This window comes from Pseudorasbora parva, chromosome 13 (assembly GCF_024679245.1).
Source record: "Pseudorasbora parva isolate DD20220531a chromosome 13, ASM2467924v1, whole genome shotgun sequence".
Taxonomy (NCBI): Eukaryota; Metazoa; Chordata; class Actinopteri; order Cypriniformes; family Gobionidae; genus Pseudorasbora; species Pseudorasbora parva.
The window spans coordinates 26,668,280-26,685,938 of NC_090184.1; positions in this window are offsets into that span (position 1 = coordinate 26,668,280).

Consider the following 17,659-nt stretch of genomic DNA (forward strand, 5'->3'; position numbering starts at 1 on the left):
AATAGGCCCAAATCCCTGTTGGAATTGAAACTATTAGCGTTAACTGCACTTTCCACCAGGGATTAAATGAACAATTATAATGTTTAGCTGTAAATCCTGAATTAGGCTAATCTTCTTGTCCAGAAATTTTCATTTGTACTTAAACTTCAGCCCCTTAGATGCTTTTGTCTATATAAAGCTGGCACGGCTTATAGTCTGTGTGAGAGTGAAACAGAGAGGCCTATCCTCTAAACATGGAGAACATTTGTGCGTGTCAGTTCAGATGGTGATTTTATATTTTATGGTAAATAAAGAAGAATTATAGAATGACAAATAACAGTAAATACAATAATAATATCACATGATATAATAACAGTTTTTTAACTTTCTAGTCTGTTTACAGAATAAGGAAGTTTAAAAACAAAACAAAAAAACATATTGACGAAAATAAGTATTTGACCACCCTGCCTTTTTTGCAAGTTCTCCCACTAAGTACATGTCCACTGTGAGAGATGTAATCAAAAAATGTTTTCCAATTAATGATTTTTTTCTATTTATTTGTATGATACAGCTTCAAAAAAGTAGTTGAAAATCAATGTTAATATTTGGTACAGTAGCTTTTGTTTGCAATTACAGAGGTCAAACGCTTCCTGTAGTTTTTCACCAGGTTTGCACACACTGCAGGAGGGATTTTGGCCCACTCCTCAAAACAGATCTATTCCTAGATCAGTCAGGTTTCTGGCCTGTCGATGAGAAACAGAGTTTGAGCTCCCTCCAAAGATTCTCTATTGGGTTAAGGTCTGGAGACTGGCCAGGCCATGCCAGAACCTTGATATGCTTCAGAGCCACTCCTTGGTTATCCTGGCTGTGTGCTTCGGGTCATTGTCATGTTGGAAGACCCAGCCTCGACCCATCTTCAATGCTCTAACTAAGGGAAGGAGGTTGTTCCCCAAAATCTCACAATACATGGCCCCGGTCATCCTCTCCTTAATACAGTGCAGTCGCCCTGTCCCATGTACAGAAAAACACCCCCAAAGCATGAGGTTACCACCCCCATGCTTCACAGTAGAGATGGTGTTCTTGGGATGGTACTCATCATTCTTCTTCCTCCAAACACGTTTAGTGGAATTATGACCAAAACATCTTACTTTGGTCTTATCTGACCACATGACTTTCTCCTATGACTCCTCTGGATCATGGAGGAGGCCTGGACATGTGCTGGTTTAAGCAGGGGAACTTTACGTGCCATGCATGATTTCAAACCATGACTTCTTAGTGTATTACCAACAGTAACCTTGGAAACGGTGGCCCCAGCTCTTTTCAGGTCATTGACCATCTCCTCCTGTGTAGTTCTGGGCTGATTTCTCACCTTTCTTAGGATCATTGAGACCCCACGAGGTGAGATTTCTTTCTATGTTCTAATGATTGCTCCAGCAGTGGACCTTTTTTCACCAAGCTGCTTGGCAATTTCCCCGTAGCCCTTTCCAGCCTTTTGGAGGTGTACAATTTTGTCTTTAGTGTCATTGGACAGCTCTTTGGTCTTGGCCATGTTAGTAGTTGGATTCTTATTAATTGTATGGGGTGGACAGGTGTCTTTATGCAGCTAACGACCTCAAACAGGTGCATCTAATTTAGGATAATTAATAGAGTGGAGGTGGACATTTTAAAGTCAGACTAACAGGTCTTTGAGGGTCAGATTTCTAGGTGATAGACAGGTGCTCAAATACTTTTTTGAAGCTGTATCAACAAATAAATATTTAAAAAATCATATATTGTGATTTCTTTTTTTGGATTATGTCTCTCACAGTCGACATGCATTATCTGAATTAAACCGTATATATATATATATATATATATATATATATATATATATATATATATATATATATATATATATATATATATATATATATATATATAAGCATTTCCCTTTAGCATACAGTACACATAACATTTAAATTATTGGGCACTGTACATTTTTATATTTAAAACTGCTTTATACGACAGTAAAGCTGCATTTTCAGCAGCCATTACTCCAGTCTTTGGTGTAAAATGATTATTCAGAAATCATTTTAACATGCTCAAGTAACATGTCTTGTTATCAATGTTTAAAATAGTTGCATTGCCTATTCTTTTTTATACATTATACATTTGATTCAGTATCTTTAATGAATAGGAAGATCAAAAAACTGCTTTTATTTGAAATATAAATCTTTTGGAACATTATAAATGTTTTTGTCACTTTTAATGTGTATTTTCTGAATAGATTTATTCAATTCTGACCCCAAACTTTCAAAAAAGGTATACACACATGCATGCATAAATTAGAGAAACACAAATTAACAAGCACATTGCTGCGATACTGAACATTGAGGTTTGGCTGGATGCAGAATGCCATAACTCCATGAGATCAGCTCTCAGTCATGCCTGTGTGTGTGTGTCTCTCTCTCGTTCTGACTGCTCTATAATAGACGGAACAGACATACAAGGTGACCATAGGGTACAGGAACACCTGAGACAATGAGCTCACAGTTTATTTCTGTACCTGTGTGTGAATCTGAACCTGTGTTTGTGTGACAGGTCTTAACTCTTCAGCGTCGTCAGGTTTGGCTCTGTTTCAGGAATGAGGACATTGTGAGTGTCCTCCTGCCTGCCTGCTTAGAAATTCACCGCTGGCTATTTTAGAAAGGGGTTCTGGGAAACACTCACCTGATAATAAACCCCTCTCAACTGTTCATGTTCTGCTAATTCCGTCCAATAATAAATTTCAATTAGTACAGCTCTGTACTTCTGCTTGTGTAAAGGTGCATGACATGTATATAATACGTGTTATAAACAACTTGTTTTACCCTTGTTGTACATTTTGGTTGCCCCTACTTAGAATAATGATTTGTTGGGGAGCCTTTCAGACCATGTCTAACAATAACATCAAACAACAATGTAGTTATTTTAACAGCAAATATGTTTTATGTATATTAAAATAATGGTTTTATTATTGTGAATTGTAACTATAATAGTGAACATCTAAGAAGAACATCTGCTTAATTTTTATTTTCTGTCATAACTCTTGGAAGAGTTTAGCATAGCAATGCAGACCAATCAGGCATAACATTATGACCACGGAAAGGTGAAGTGATTATCTTTTCATCCCAGCACCTGTTAGGGGGTGGGATATATTAGGCTGCAAGTGAACATTTTGTCCTCAAAGTTGATGTGTTAGAAGCAGGAGAAGCAAGCGTAAGGATTTGAGCGAGTCTGACAAGGGCAAAATTGTAATGGCTAGACGACTGGTTCAGAGCATCTCCAAAACTGCAGCTCTTGTGTGTCCCAGTCTGCAGTGGTCAGTATAAAAAGTGGCCTAAGGAAGGAACAGTGGTAAACCAGCAATAGAGTCATGGACAATCAAGGCTCATTGATAAACGTGGGGAGCAAAAGAATTGTGTTCCAACCGACCGTGTGGTCCTATCAAACAGACGAGCTACTGTGGCTCAAATTGCTCAAAAAGGCTAGTTTTGATGGGAAAGTGTCAGAATACACAGTGCATCGCAGTTTGTTGCGTATGGGGCTGCATAGCCACAGACCAGTCAGGGTGCCCATGCTGCATGTGAGCATTAGAACTGGCCCACGGAGCAATGGAAGAAGTTGCTCTGGTCTGATGAATCACATTTTCTTTTACATCACGTGGATTTGGGGTACATGTGCGTCACATTCCTAGGGAACACATGGCACCAGGATGCACTATGGGAAGAAGGCAAGTCGGCGGAGGCAGTGTGATGCTGTGGGCAATGTTCTGCTTTTTGGCTGTGCCCTCTTTCAGCATTTACATATACATTTATGCATTTTGGCAGACGCTTTTATCCAAAGCGACTTACATTGCATTTTTAAGGAACACTTTTTACATTTTGTCAATTCTTCAATTATTCAGCAGAATAATGTGCCCTGCAACAAAGCAAAAATGGTTCAGGAATGGTTTGAGGAGCACAACAACGAGTTTGAGGTGTTGACTTGGCCTCCAAATTCCCCAGATCTCATTCCAATCAGGCATCTGTGGGAGGTAATGAACAAACAAGTCCAATCCGTGGAGGCCCCAACTCGCAACTGACAGCACTTAAAGGACACACTGCTGACATCTTGGTGCTAGATACAACCGCACACATTCAAAGGTCTAGTGGATTCCGTTGGCTCAATGGATCAGGGCTGTTTTGGCAGCAAATAGGGGACCAACACAATATTAGGTCATAATGTTATTCCTGATCGGTGTATATGACAATGTTAATGTACAGTCTTGTTCAAAATAATAGCAGTACAATGTGACTAACCAGAATAATCAAGGTTTTTAGTATATTTTTTATTGCTACGTGGCAAACAAGTTACCAGTAGGTTCAGTAGATTCTCAGAAAACAAATGAGACCCAGCATTCATGATATGCACGCTCTTAAGGCTGTGCAATTGGGCAATTAGTTGAATTAGTTGAAAGGGGTGTGTTCAAAAAAATAGCAGTGTGGCATTCAATCACTGAGGTCATCAATTTTGTGAAGAAACAGGTGTGAATCAGGTGGCCCCTATTTAAGGATGAAGCCAACACTTGTTGAACATGCATTTGAAAGCTGAGGAAAATGGGTCGTTCAAGACATTGTTCAGAAGAACAGCGTACTTTGATTAAAAAGTTGATTAGAGAGGGGAAAACCTATAAAGAGGTGCAAAAAATGATAGGCTGTTCAGCTAAAATGATCTCCCATGCCTTAAAATGGAGAGCAAAACCAGAGAGACGTGGAAGAAAACGGAAGACAACCATCAAAATGGATAGAAGAATAACCAGAATGGCAAAGGCTCAGCCAATGATCACCTCCAGGATGATCAAAGACAGTCTGGAGTTACCTGTAAGTACTGTGACAGTTAGAAGACGTCTGTGTGAAGCTAATCTATTTTCAAGAATCCCCCGCAAAGTCCCTCTGTTAAAAAAAAGGCATGTGCAGAAGAGGTTACAATTTGCCAAAGAACACATCAACTGGCCTAAAGAGAAATGGAGGAACATTTTGTGGACTGATGAGAGTAAAATTGTTCTTTTTGGGTCCAAGGGCCACAGGCAGTTTGTGAGACGACCCCCAAACTCTGAATTCAAGCCACAGTACACAGTGAAGACAGTGAAGCATGGAGGTGCAAGCATCATGATATGGGCATGTTTCTCCTACTATGATGTTGGGCCTATTTATCGCATACCAGGGATCATGGATCAGTTTGCATATGTTAAAATACTTGAAGAGGTCATGTTGCCCTATGCTGAAGAGGACATGCCCTTGAAACGGTTGTTTCAACAAGACAATGACCCAAAACACACTAGTAAACGGGCAAAGTCTTGGTTCCAAACCAACAAAATTAATGTTATGGAGTGGCCAGCCCAATCTCCAGACCTTAATCCAATTGAGAACTTGTGGGGTGATATCAAAAATGCTGTTTCTGAAGCAAAACCAAGAAATGTGAATGAATTGTGGAATGTTGTTAAAGAATCATGGAGTGGAATAACAGCTGAGAGGTGCCACAAGTTGGTTGACTCCATGCCACACAGATGTCAAGCAGTTTTAAAAAACTGTGGTCATACAACTAAATATTAGTTTAGCGATTCACAGGATTGCTAAATCCCAGAAAAAAAAAATGTTTGTACAAAATAGTTTTGAGTTTGTACAGTCAAAGGTAGACACTGCTATTTTTTTGAACACACCAATTTCAACTAATTGCCCAATTGCACAGCCTTAAGAGCGTGCATATCATGAATGCTGGGTCTCATTTGTTTTCTGACAATCTACTGAACCTACTGGTAACTTGTTTGCCACGTAGCAATAAAAAATATACTAAAAACCTTGATTATTCTGGTTAGTCACATTGTACTGCTATTATTTTGAACAAGACTGTATTTGGCTGAATAGATCTGCTATGCTGATGCTGCTTTTGATTATCGATGCTGTTGATATTCCTGCTGATGGTGATTATCGCTGCTGTTGATGAATATTTCTGCTGCTAAAATTGTTGCTGCTAATGATTATTGCTGCTGCCGTTGATATTGATGCTAATCGTTGATATTGATGCCATTGATATTGATGCTAATCGTTGATATTGATGCTAATCGTTGATATTGATGCCGTTGATATTGATGCTAATATTGATGATATTGTTTCTGCTGCTGTTGAATATCATTGCTGCTGATGAATATCACAGCTGTTGTTGAATATTGCTGCTGATGATTGCCACTGTTGTTTTTGATTATTGCCTCTACTGTTGATATTTTGCTGCTGATGATGATTATTGCTGCTGCTGTCGCTGATATTGCTGCTGCTGCTGATTATTGATGCTGTCGCTGATATTGCTGCTGATGATGATTATTGCTGCTGTCGCTGATATTGCTGCTGCTGATGATTATTGCTGCTGTCGCTGATATTGCTGTTGTTGATTATTGCTGCTGCTGATCATTATTGCTGCTGTCGCTGATTTTGCTGCTGCTGCTGATTATTGATGCTGTCGCTGATATTGCTGCTGATGATGATTATTGCTGCTGTCACTGATATTGCTGCTGCTGCTGATTATTGCTGCTGTCGCTGATATTGCTGCTGCTGATTATTGATGCTGTCGCTGATATTATTGCTGCTGATGATTATTGCTGCTGTCACTGATATTGCTGCTGCTGCTGACTATTGATTCTGTCGCTGATATTGCTGCTGCTGATGATTATTTCTGCTGTCGCTGATATTGCTGCTGCTGATGATTATTGCTGCTGTCGCTGATATTGCTGCTGATGATGATTATTGCTGCTGCTGTTGTTGATTATTGCTGCTGTCGCTGATATTGCTGCTGCTGATGATTATTGCTGCTGTCGCTGATATTGCTGTTGTTGATTATTGCTGCTGCTGATCATTATTGCTGCTGTCGCTGATTTTGCTGCTGCTGCTGATTATTGATGCTGTCGCTGATATTGCTGCTGATGATGATTATTGCTGCTGTCACTGATATTGCTGCTGCTGCTGATTATTGCTGCTGTCGCTGATATTGCTGCTGCTGATTATTGATGCTGTCGCTGATATTGCTGCTGATGATGATTATTGCTGCTGTCACTGATATTGCTGCTGCTGCTGACTATTGATTCTGTCGCTGATATTGCTGCTGCTGATGATTATTTCTGCTGTCGCTGATATTGCTGCTGATGATGATTATTGCTGCTGTTGCTGATATTGCTGCTGATGATGATTATTGCTGCTGTCGCTGATATTGCTGCTGCTGCTGATTATTGCTGCTGTCGCTGATATTGCTGCTGATGATGATTATTGCTGCTGCTGTTGTTGATTATTGCTGCTGCTGATGATATTGCTGCTGCTGCTGTTGATATTGTTGCTGCTGTGATTATTGCTGCTAATGATGATGATTATTGCTGCTGCCAGTACATAAACAGAAATGATGTTGTGAGTATGTAAGACATGCTGCTACTGAAGAAACAGTCTATATGAAATTGGCCATATAGATTTATACAGGTGGAGCTGGGGAAGGTGTAGGGTTTCAGAGGAACTCTAAAAGTGTGGTGCAAATTGCTACAGCAAACTATTTAAATGTTGAGCTGAAAGCTCATTGGTTGCAGATACAACAGGAACCAATCAGCTTATGCCCTGTAGTTGTTGCACAGTGTACTATATTTGTCAGCAGGTTGTGTAAAGAACCCATCAGCTTGCACTATCTAGAGTTTCATGATAGAACTTGGATTTTTTTAGGCTCAATTATTTAACACGGTTACCACAGAAATTTTTTGAAAAATGTAATTATTTATTATTACAGGAATTATTATAAGGAAATAAAGGCAACTACAAGCCAAAATTGAATTCCTATTTATTCTTTATTTATAGAAACCTTAAAAAAAATACACAAATACAAATATAATTTAGTCAAATCTATAGTATACAGGGTTACAAAACTGTCATAAATGTATTGGTAATAAAACAGCTCTTAGTTTGATTATGCTGTCCATTTGTTGACAGAATAAACAAAGCCATGTATTTTTCTTTATGGGAAACACCAAATATATTGACTATGTTGGTACTTCCAAATAGTATATCCTCTACTCAATTTAAACCATTTTACCATTTAAATCCACCCTGCCGAATTCGAGATTATCCTAAAGAATCAGAAAATAAAAAATAAAGAAAATCAGCAGAGTTTATTTGTAGCACATGAAGCTGCTGATGTTGAAAGTTATAATGCTGAAATTGTATAGTTCTGTACATTGTTCACAGAAAAAGCATCACTTTGTGTGAATAAGTACCCATCAGCACACTTTTCAAAACTAATGCTGATAAAGCAGAAGACTCATAATTATGACATTTAACTGTTTATGACAAAGTTTCAAAACATTCTGACCTTTTGACCCAATCCAAAATCAGACTGGCTGCCTTATGACAACAGATGGAGACAACCAGTGCGACAGATGTGACAACATGAATCAGCATGTATTCATGAACATTTAATGAAGTAAAGAATAAAACATCTAAATATACTTCCACTAGAGAGAGAATGAAAAGAGAGAGAGAGAGAGACTGCTCTCTCAGTCATCTGTCTTAGACTTTACACTAATTTATGGTCTTGTATTTTTGGATGGTCTGACAGCATGATGGAATCTATTCTCATTCAGACGCTCCGAATCTAAATCTCTTTCCAGCTACTGTACACATACAAACACTCAAAGACACTTTTATATGAACCATTTAGTTACATAAGTGATATAAAAATTTGACATATATAATTTATTGAGATATAATTTATTGTGGTTTTCTGAATAAACATGTTGATCTTGTAGCCTTTATTCTGTTAATTTCATTGATTTATTGATTTATTTACATTGCATATTAAAAGTAAATTAGAGATTTACCACTAAAATGTATATAAATGTAGACTGTAGATTTAGAATCATTTACTATCAGCTTATTATCAGTTAGTCAGTGTTGATATAAATTTACACTAGCAGTCAAAAGTTTGGAATAATTACAATGTTTTTTAAAAAAGTCTCTAGTGCTCATCAAGGCTGCATTCATTTGATCAAAAATACAGTAAAAACAGAAATATTCTTGCAATTAATTTTCTTAATTAATTTTAATATATTTTGAAGTATTTTTATCCTTTGATCAGCATCATTCATCCAAGTCGTCAGTGTCACATGATCCTTCCGAAATCATGATAATCATGAAATCATGTGCTCAAGAAACTTTTTGTTTTGTTTTTATAGTGAAAAGAGTTATACTTAGTGGCTAATATTTTTGAGGAATCTAAAAAAATCTATTTTCAAAACTGATAATAATAAGATCTTTTATTAATAATTGAAAACCAATAAAAATTCATAATATTTCTGAAGGATCAGTGGCACTAAAGACTGGAATAATGGTTGCTGAAAATTCAGCTTTTCATTACAGTAGAAAAATGACTTTGTATTAAAATAGAAAATGGTTACTTTAACATTTTAAAATATTTCACAAGTTTTTACTGTATTTTGATCAAATAAATTCAGCCTCAGTGAACAGAAGGGACTTGTTTCAAACTTATGACTAGTATGCCTTCTTTTTCAAACTTTTTCAAGTGACTTCAATTGTTTCAATAATTAGTGAGTCCGTGTGTATGTGTGTGTCGGACAGGATACAGCTCAGCATTGGGAACCGCAGATGAGGAAATAATGCAGGAGAGACTCTCTGTCTCTTTCTCTTTCCCCGTCTGTCTCTGAGTCATGCAGCGAGGGTCACATGTCATGACGCATCACCATTTGAGCATTATCTGTCCACCGCTGCTTTTTGACCTTAGCTACTGCAAAAAAGGTGACCAACATTTACATAGACACACACACACACACACACACACACACAGGATCTGACTAGGCAGAGAACACACAGCCTAAAATAAGTTCCCATTTCCAGACTGGGCCCCTCACTGTCTGCATCACTGTCTGTCTGCTAAGAGGAGAACAGATGCATATACTGTAGAGGGAGTGTCAATGCTTTCTGGACCTCCTCTCCTTAATTCACTGTGGTTAATATGGGGATCTCTCTCTCTCTCTCTCTCTCTCTCTCTCTCTCTCTCTCTCTCTCTCTCTCTCTCTCTCTCTCTCTCTCTCTCTCGCTCTTTCTGGCATGCCGCCTTCCTGCTCAACCAGATTAATGTGTTTATAACTAATTCAGCAATTTCAGTAAACAAGCCCTGGCGCAACCTCTCTCCCACTCTCTCTCTATTTGTTTCCCTCTCTCTCTTTATACTTTTCCATGCATGAGTATTACCTCTCTCTATATATAGTAATACTACAATGAAAAATGTAACAAATTAATAAAACATTTTTTTTTATTATAAAAAAAATGTAAATGCATATTTTGGTAATGTAATATTTTGTTGTATTTAGAACATGATGCTGTTTAGTAGTAAAAAAAACATTTTCTCCAAACGCCCTTAAAACTCTTTACATGAGAGGCAAAAATGTGTGAGATATTATTTTCAGACAATACATCTCAAATTAAATGTATTTTTCTTGTCTTACTGTCAAATAAAATGTAAAGATTTATGTAAAAATAAATCCAAAAAATGTAACGCTTTCCACAAAAATACTAAACACCTGACCACAACTGTTTTCAACATTCACAAAATATGACAAAATATTTCTTGAGGACCAAATCAGCATATTCTAATGATTACAATCTGTTTGCGTATACAGTAGTACATAAGTAATGCGCATAAGTAAATCATTTATTAGTTTCGGAACGATTGATGGATCAATCTAATGGCATAGGTGGGTGGGGACATAAAAAAATAAATACAAATTGATTCAACATCAGAGTACATATACAAATGTAATACTCAGAGCACATTTTTTCCCATTGCTTAAAATGACGTGCACAGCACAATTATTTAAACTGACACACAGAGAGCAAAACCTCTACTCAAGTCTCAACACATTTTTTGCAATTCAAAATGGCACATTTTAAATGCCCTGAATACGGTTTTCTACATAAGACATAACAATCTGACATAAAGTCACATGTTTGCCATTTCAAAACACTGCCATTCAAAATGACACTGCGTGAGCTAAATGGCCAATACATGAGCTGAACCAAATCTGAGCTGGCTAAACACCTTACTGGTTAACACTTAAAGTGCGTATCAGATGAACGCGAAAAACCGCGTACCATATGCACGCCAAAACTCATTTTGGCGTATACATTCCACGAGATTGCAAACTCGTACTATTTATACGCATTTTCGTGAGATCGGGCTCATCAAACACCGTAAACTTAACATGAGGCCGGACATAGACAGAGTGAACAGGGGAGAACTAAATACCAACACTGATGACTAACTAAACGAGGGGGACAGGTGACAATGATGACAACTAAACACAGCTGAATGGGACTAAACTCATGAGGGTAACTATGACAACGGAAAAGTGGCGGGAAACAGAACAAAGGAACATGTGACAACTCAAAACAGGAAGTAAAAGGAGAAAAACACAACCAAAACAGACCATACATGTAACATATATATACTTTTTTCAGTTTACTTTTAGTTTTTTGTGAGCATATTTTTGTTCAGTCCAATGTAAATATATCTGCTGTGCAAAAGTTGTACTGACTTGTTTGGTGAAAATTTAAATAACAAATCATAAATGTTTCAACAGCATGTGTGGGTATCTGTAAATTAAATATTATACATAATATTTGGCATAGTGCATATAGCGTTTCATTATGCCCAAAAGTGTGTAGTTGGTTAGACAAAAATCTGGTAATATGAATGAAGTGTGTTCCATTTTGTGCAAAAGTTTGATTTTGATAATGCTATATGTAGTTTTGGTTGCAGTGCGTCATTTTGCAAGACATTTGAGGAATTTTGCAGTTTGGGTGCGTGGTTTTGTGAATTGTGTTAAGTATTTTGATAAAACCAGCCTAGTTTGCAAAATTGTGTGTTGGCAATTGGAAAAAACTGTAATGTTAAGTTAAGTACAGTTTTTTGGGGACCAGAGCGCTCTTGATGACTCTGCACATCATATTAAAAATCAACTGAACCCATGATGATTCTGAAAAAAAAAAGCTGACTGAGAGTCTACTGTTGCCGTAGAAACGGACACAACTTTCACAAGCATCTGATTGACAGATAAACCATGCACTCTTATTTCAGTGTTGTATCTATCTAATTTAGTAGATATTTGAGCTAACAGTTTGCTTCATATATATATATATATATATATATATATATATATATACAGTTTAACAACAACGTTAGAGAGTAAAAATTAACAAAACTAAAACTGAACTGTGCTCACTCTGTCACACATTTTTGAAAGACTTTACTTACTTTACTATTTACAATATATATACGATCAAAATTATAGCTAGGGGCAAATCAGTATTGCTAAATATTTTTATTGTCCCTAGCATCCCTATTCAGTTCTATGTCCTTGGGTCCATCCATTCATCCATCTGCTGTATTTTGTTTGCAGACCCAGACCCACAGCAATTTCTTTTTTTTTGTTGCAGTGTATTACTCATTGTAATGATGATATTTAGACATGAATCTGTTACATGCAGACCACCTCTTACAGCACAGCAGGAAGGAACAACCGGTATAAGATCACATCTGCTCATTCACTACTCATGTCCAACATGTCACAGAGCCTCATGGTGTGTGTGTGTGTGTGTGTGTGTGTGAGTTAATGTGTCTTCGTCAGCAGTGCTGTCAGTTCTGTGCAGGGTCAGTGTGTTGATGTGTCTGTGAATGTGCCTCACTTTCCCTTTCTGTCTCTCACTCGCTCACTCTTTCGCACGGTGCAGGCCGGTCTGTTGAAGCGGAGCTGTTTATTTAGCAGAATTTGCTCTGATCTCTTGCACTACAGGAGAATGCTGAATTCTAAACTTCTGTACGGTCATGTGACAGCCTGTACATTTAACCGATGAGCACATCTAGGGATATATGTGAACTGATGACAACTTTGTAATTATATTACTAACTAACTATGACTTTTGCCTCAATAAACTAATAATTACTGCTCAATAATAGTTAATAAGATGTTATGGTATCTTTAGGTTTTGGGTAGGAATCAGGAAGGATTAAGGGCTGTAGACTATTTTGATGCAAAATAAGGCATTAATATGTGCTTTATAAATACTAATAAACAGCCAATATCCTAGTAATATGCATGTTAATAAGTATTTAGTTGAGAATTGGACCCTTTACTCTTTTCAGTACCCTTACAATAACTGTTATGGTAATAACCCTCTTCCGATCCAACTGTCCGTGTGTGGGGATACAATATGCGCAAACTATAATCAGTAGTTTTCACAAAAGACATGGAGCTGTCAAAAGTACGCCTGATGACGCATTTTGCATCGTCCTGTGGACTTATGCTGCTGAACAAACTTGAAATTAGGTCCAGGTAACAAGGAAAACAAGAAAAATATTTGTTCATTACATGATGGCATATTTACACTTTATGCAATAAAATTATGTCAAGATGCATAATGGAGGAAAACTGACAGTGACTCATGTCCACCTGACTGACCCTGATCGTGTTCATCATGACTTTCTCGTGGTATTGAACTAACAAGAAGCATTAAAGGATGTCCTGGATTCAAACATTAATGCATACGCTTTGTCTAAAATATAGGTACATTCACTTACTCACCACTCAATACGTTGTGAATATCACAATGCGAACATGAATGAATGAATTCAGACCTGAATTCAACTTTTTGTGTAACACGTTATTTCAAAAAGACAATAAAACAACAACCTGAAATCCCTTCACGGCTGTTTTAAATCTGATTTCAAACTACATATAATTATATTACATTTAATGTAGCCTGAAAACATCTAAACAAATCTGGATTGCATCTGAAAATATAATTTTTGCTGCCGTCTGAACAAAGTCTTAGTTCAGTTAGTTTAGTTGAAATGAACCTTTATTGATAATAAAATACAATCACATTACCTACAACAACCTTGCAACCACTTATTCAGAAGACTTGATAACATTTTTGTTTATATATCGATTTAGTCGCCTTAGTTGTCCTTTAATGATGACCAGATGGTAATAATTCAAAGACATAATTAAGAGGATGAGTTGTGTTTCAACTTATAGCAAATGCTTTTCTATGATCTGCTATATCATATAATTGAATATTGAATTTCGCTTGGTAATTGTACCTGCTATCCTTATAATCCTATGGTTTTAATTTACAGATGTTATTCATCTAAACCAATCGTTCTGATCTTCTCCTGTCTTTCTTCTGTGGAGCACGAAAGAAGATATTTGAAAAATGTCCCAGTATTTTTATTTTTTTATTTTTTTGTGGATCATTGGGTTGCAATTTATTTTGGACCTTACCTTTCTTCAAAACATCTTCTCAACGACAAGGTTTGGAACGACATGAGGGTGAATGATAAATGAAAATGTAGACCGAATTTAAAATTGTAGGTGAACTATCCCTTAAAGCACTGGAGTACCAAAAAAGCACTTGGTTCAAACCGAAGAACTGTTTGTAACATGTATGCTTGTGTTTTTGTGTGTGTGTGTGTGTACATACTCTATAAGGGTCGCACATGATGTTTCAGCCTGGAGGGGGTCAACATGAGAAGGCAGAGAGAGGGAGAATGAGAGTACCTCACTATTCTCTGAGCGATGACACCATTTCTAACTTGCTGCAGGTGTTTGTGTGTGTGTGTGTGTGTGTGTGTAGCCTGAATGTAGAACAGGCTACAGGAAAGCTTTGATATTCGAGCCAGGACGGACCTGCTCTACACCACAGATCAACCAGCACACAGCCGAAACATATTCTGTTTCGATTTATACAAACTCTCTGTCTCTGTTGATGCCTGTTTCTCTTTTTCTCATGTAAAATCAAATTGATAAGGCTGTATTGGCATGACTATAAAAGAAGCAAAGGATTAATCGTTACAATTATGGTTGACTAATATGTTTTCTGTGGTAAATTATATCTCTTATCAGCTGAAATTCAAATCTGCATTTGTTTATGGCAGTGGTTCACATTTTCTAATCTAACTAAGCTGAAATCTTAGATGAAGTTTATATTTTTGGTACATATTTGAACAAAAAGGTCATGTATATCTCAGCCCAAACTTCCATACGGGTTTTGCTGTGGATCTTTGGCAGGGTCATTGCAAAATGCATCATAGAGTGAAGTCTATTCTAAAAATGGATTTAACAGCATCATGAATATGACAACACTGTGAAATAACCTGTGAATGTGTAAGTTCTTGACATATCTGGATTGGACTGAATGACTCTTTTATAGTTTAGTATGCAAATTAATTACTTTTTACAAAGTTCCAAAGGCTTCATATTTCTGTGGATTGGATCTGATAGAGAGATCTGTTCTAACGGCTCATATTTTATCAGTTCTGCCAAATAACACTTCGAGAAATCATTTTTCCAAAAAATCAAACTGTTATTCCTCTGAACGACCACTACAGCTGAATGATTTGTGTTTCTTTCATCATTCTCCAGAGACAAATGGTGTGAGAGAGCGATAGAGGCAGGGAGAAAGAGAGATATCGCATTTGGCCGGATTTCTTTACCGTGTGTTAAAACTATTGGCAGGTGATATTAGAGGATCGCAGCACCTTTGTTTCCTGAGATGGTGATATTTCTCTGCTGATGTCATTTTGATGTGATGGAACAGAGTATTTCTCTTTGTCTTTTTCTCTCCATGTGCTACACATGAGTTGGAAGAACATTCAGACCAAAGGTGCACCTAGAAAGATAGAATGATAGAACGATAGACAGAAAGAACAATAGAACAACAGATAGGTAAAACAACAGATATTTAAAGCGATAGACAGGCAGATAGATAGATAGATAGATAGATAGATAGATAGATAGATAGATAGATAGATAGATAGATAGATAGATAGATAGATAGATAGATAGATAGATAGATAGATAGATCAAACGATAGACATGATAGAACAAAAGATAGACATGATAGAACAAAAGATAGACAGAACGATAGACAGAATGATAGAACAAATAGACAGAACAATAGACAGAATGATAGAACAAACGATATACAGAATGACAGCACAAATGATAGAACAATAGAACAAATGATAGAAAGAACAATAAAACAAACGATTGACAGAATGATAGAAAAAATGATAGATAGAATGATAGAACAAAGATAGACAGAAAGATAGAAAAAAACGATAGACATGATAGAACAAACGATATACAGAATGATAGAACAAACAATAGATAGAATGATAGAACAAACAATAGATAGAATGATAGAACAAACGCTAGACATGATAGAACAAACAATAGATAGAATGATAGAACAAACGCTAGACAGAATGATAGAACAAACAATAGATAGAATGATAGAACAAACAATAGATAGAATGATAGAACAAACGCTAGACAGAATGATAGAACAAACAATAGACAGAATGATAGAACAAACAATAGACAGAATGATAGAACAAACAATAGACAGAATGATAGAACAAACAATAGATAGAATGAGAACAAATAATACGAAAGATAGAGAAAACGCTAGACATGATAGAACAAATGATAGACAGAATGAGAACAAATAATACGAATGATAGAGCAAACGCTAGACATGATAGAACAAACGATAGACAGAATGATAGAACAAAGACAAAGTTATAGATAGAGTGATAGAACAAAAGATAGACAAAATGATCGAATAAACAATAGACAGAATGAAATGACAAAAGATTGATAGAACAACAGATAGCATGATAGAACAAACGATAGACAGAACAACAGATAGAAGGATAGAACAAACGATACACAGAATGATATGACAAAAGATAGACAGAACAACAGATAGAAAGAAAACAAAAGAAAAAGACAGAACGATAGATAGACAGGCAGGTGGATGGATGGATGGATGGATGGATGGATGGATGGATGGATGGATGGATGGATGGATGGATGGATGGATGGATGATAGAACAAATGAAATAGACAGAACAACAGACAGACAGGCAGATGGATGGATGGATGGATGGATGGATGGATGGATGGATGGATGGATGGATGGATGATAGAACAAAAGAAATAGACAGAACGATAGACAGGCAGACGGATGGATGGATGGATGGATGGATGGATGGATGGATGGATGGATGGATGGATGGATGGATGGATGGATGGATGGATGGATGGATGGACGGACAGGTTTGTGTGGGAACATGGACCCTCTGACCTGAGGTGGACTCCAGTGTATCTCTGCTCTGTGTTCTGTACCTGCAGAGAAGACTGACTGAGCATCTCGAATCTCTGGGCCTCGTTTCTGGCCAGTGTCTGGCTTCTCCTCCTGCCTGCCTGAGTTATGATTTTGCAAGCAGCATGAAACCATTCTCCGTTTCAAATGAAGTCAGCCGCTGAGAAAGCCAAAAAACTTTTACCCAACTCCAGCCATATTTCACCTGAGAGAGAAAAAGAGTGAGAGTGAGCGAAAGAGAGGCCACTGACCAGATCTTCACCTCACAGTTGAGTTAACATCAGATATCTCCGAGTTTGATGGGACGAGTGGTAATGAAGCATAATCATTAATTAATGGTGAGGAAAATGGTTTGAAATGACTGAGATGTCTTTCTGTGTTTTAGAGAGATTAGACTAAAAGAAGGGAGG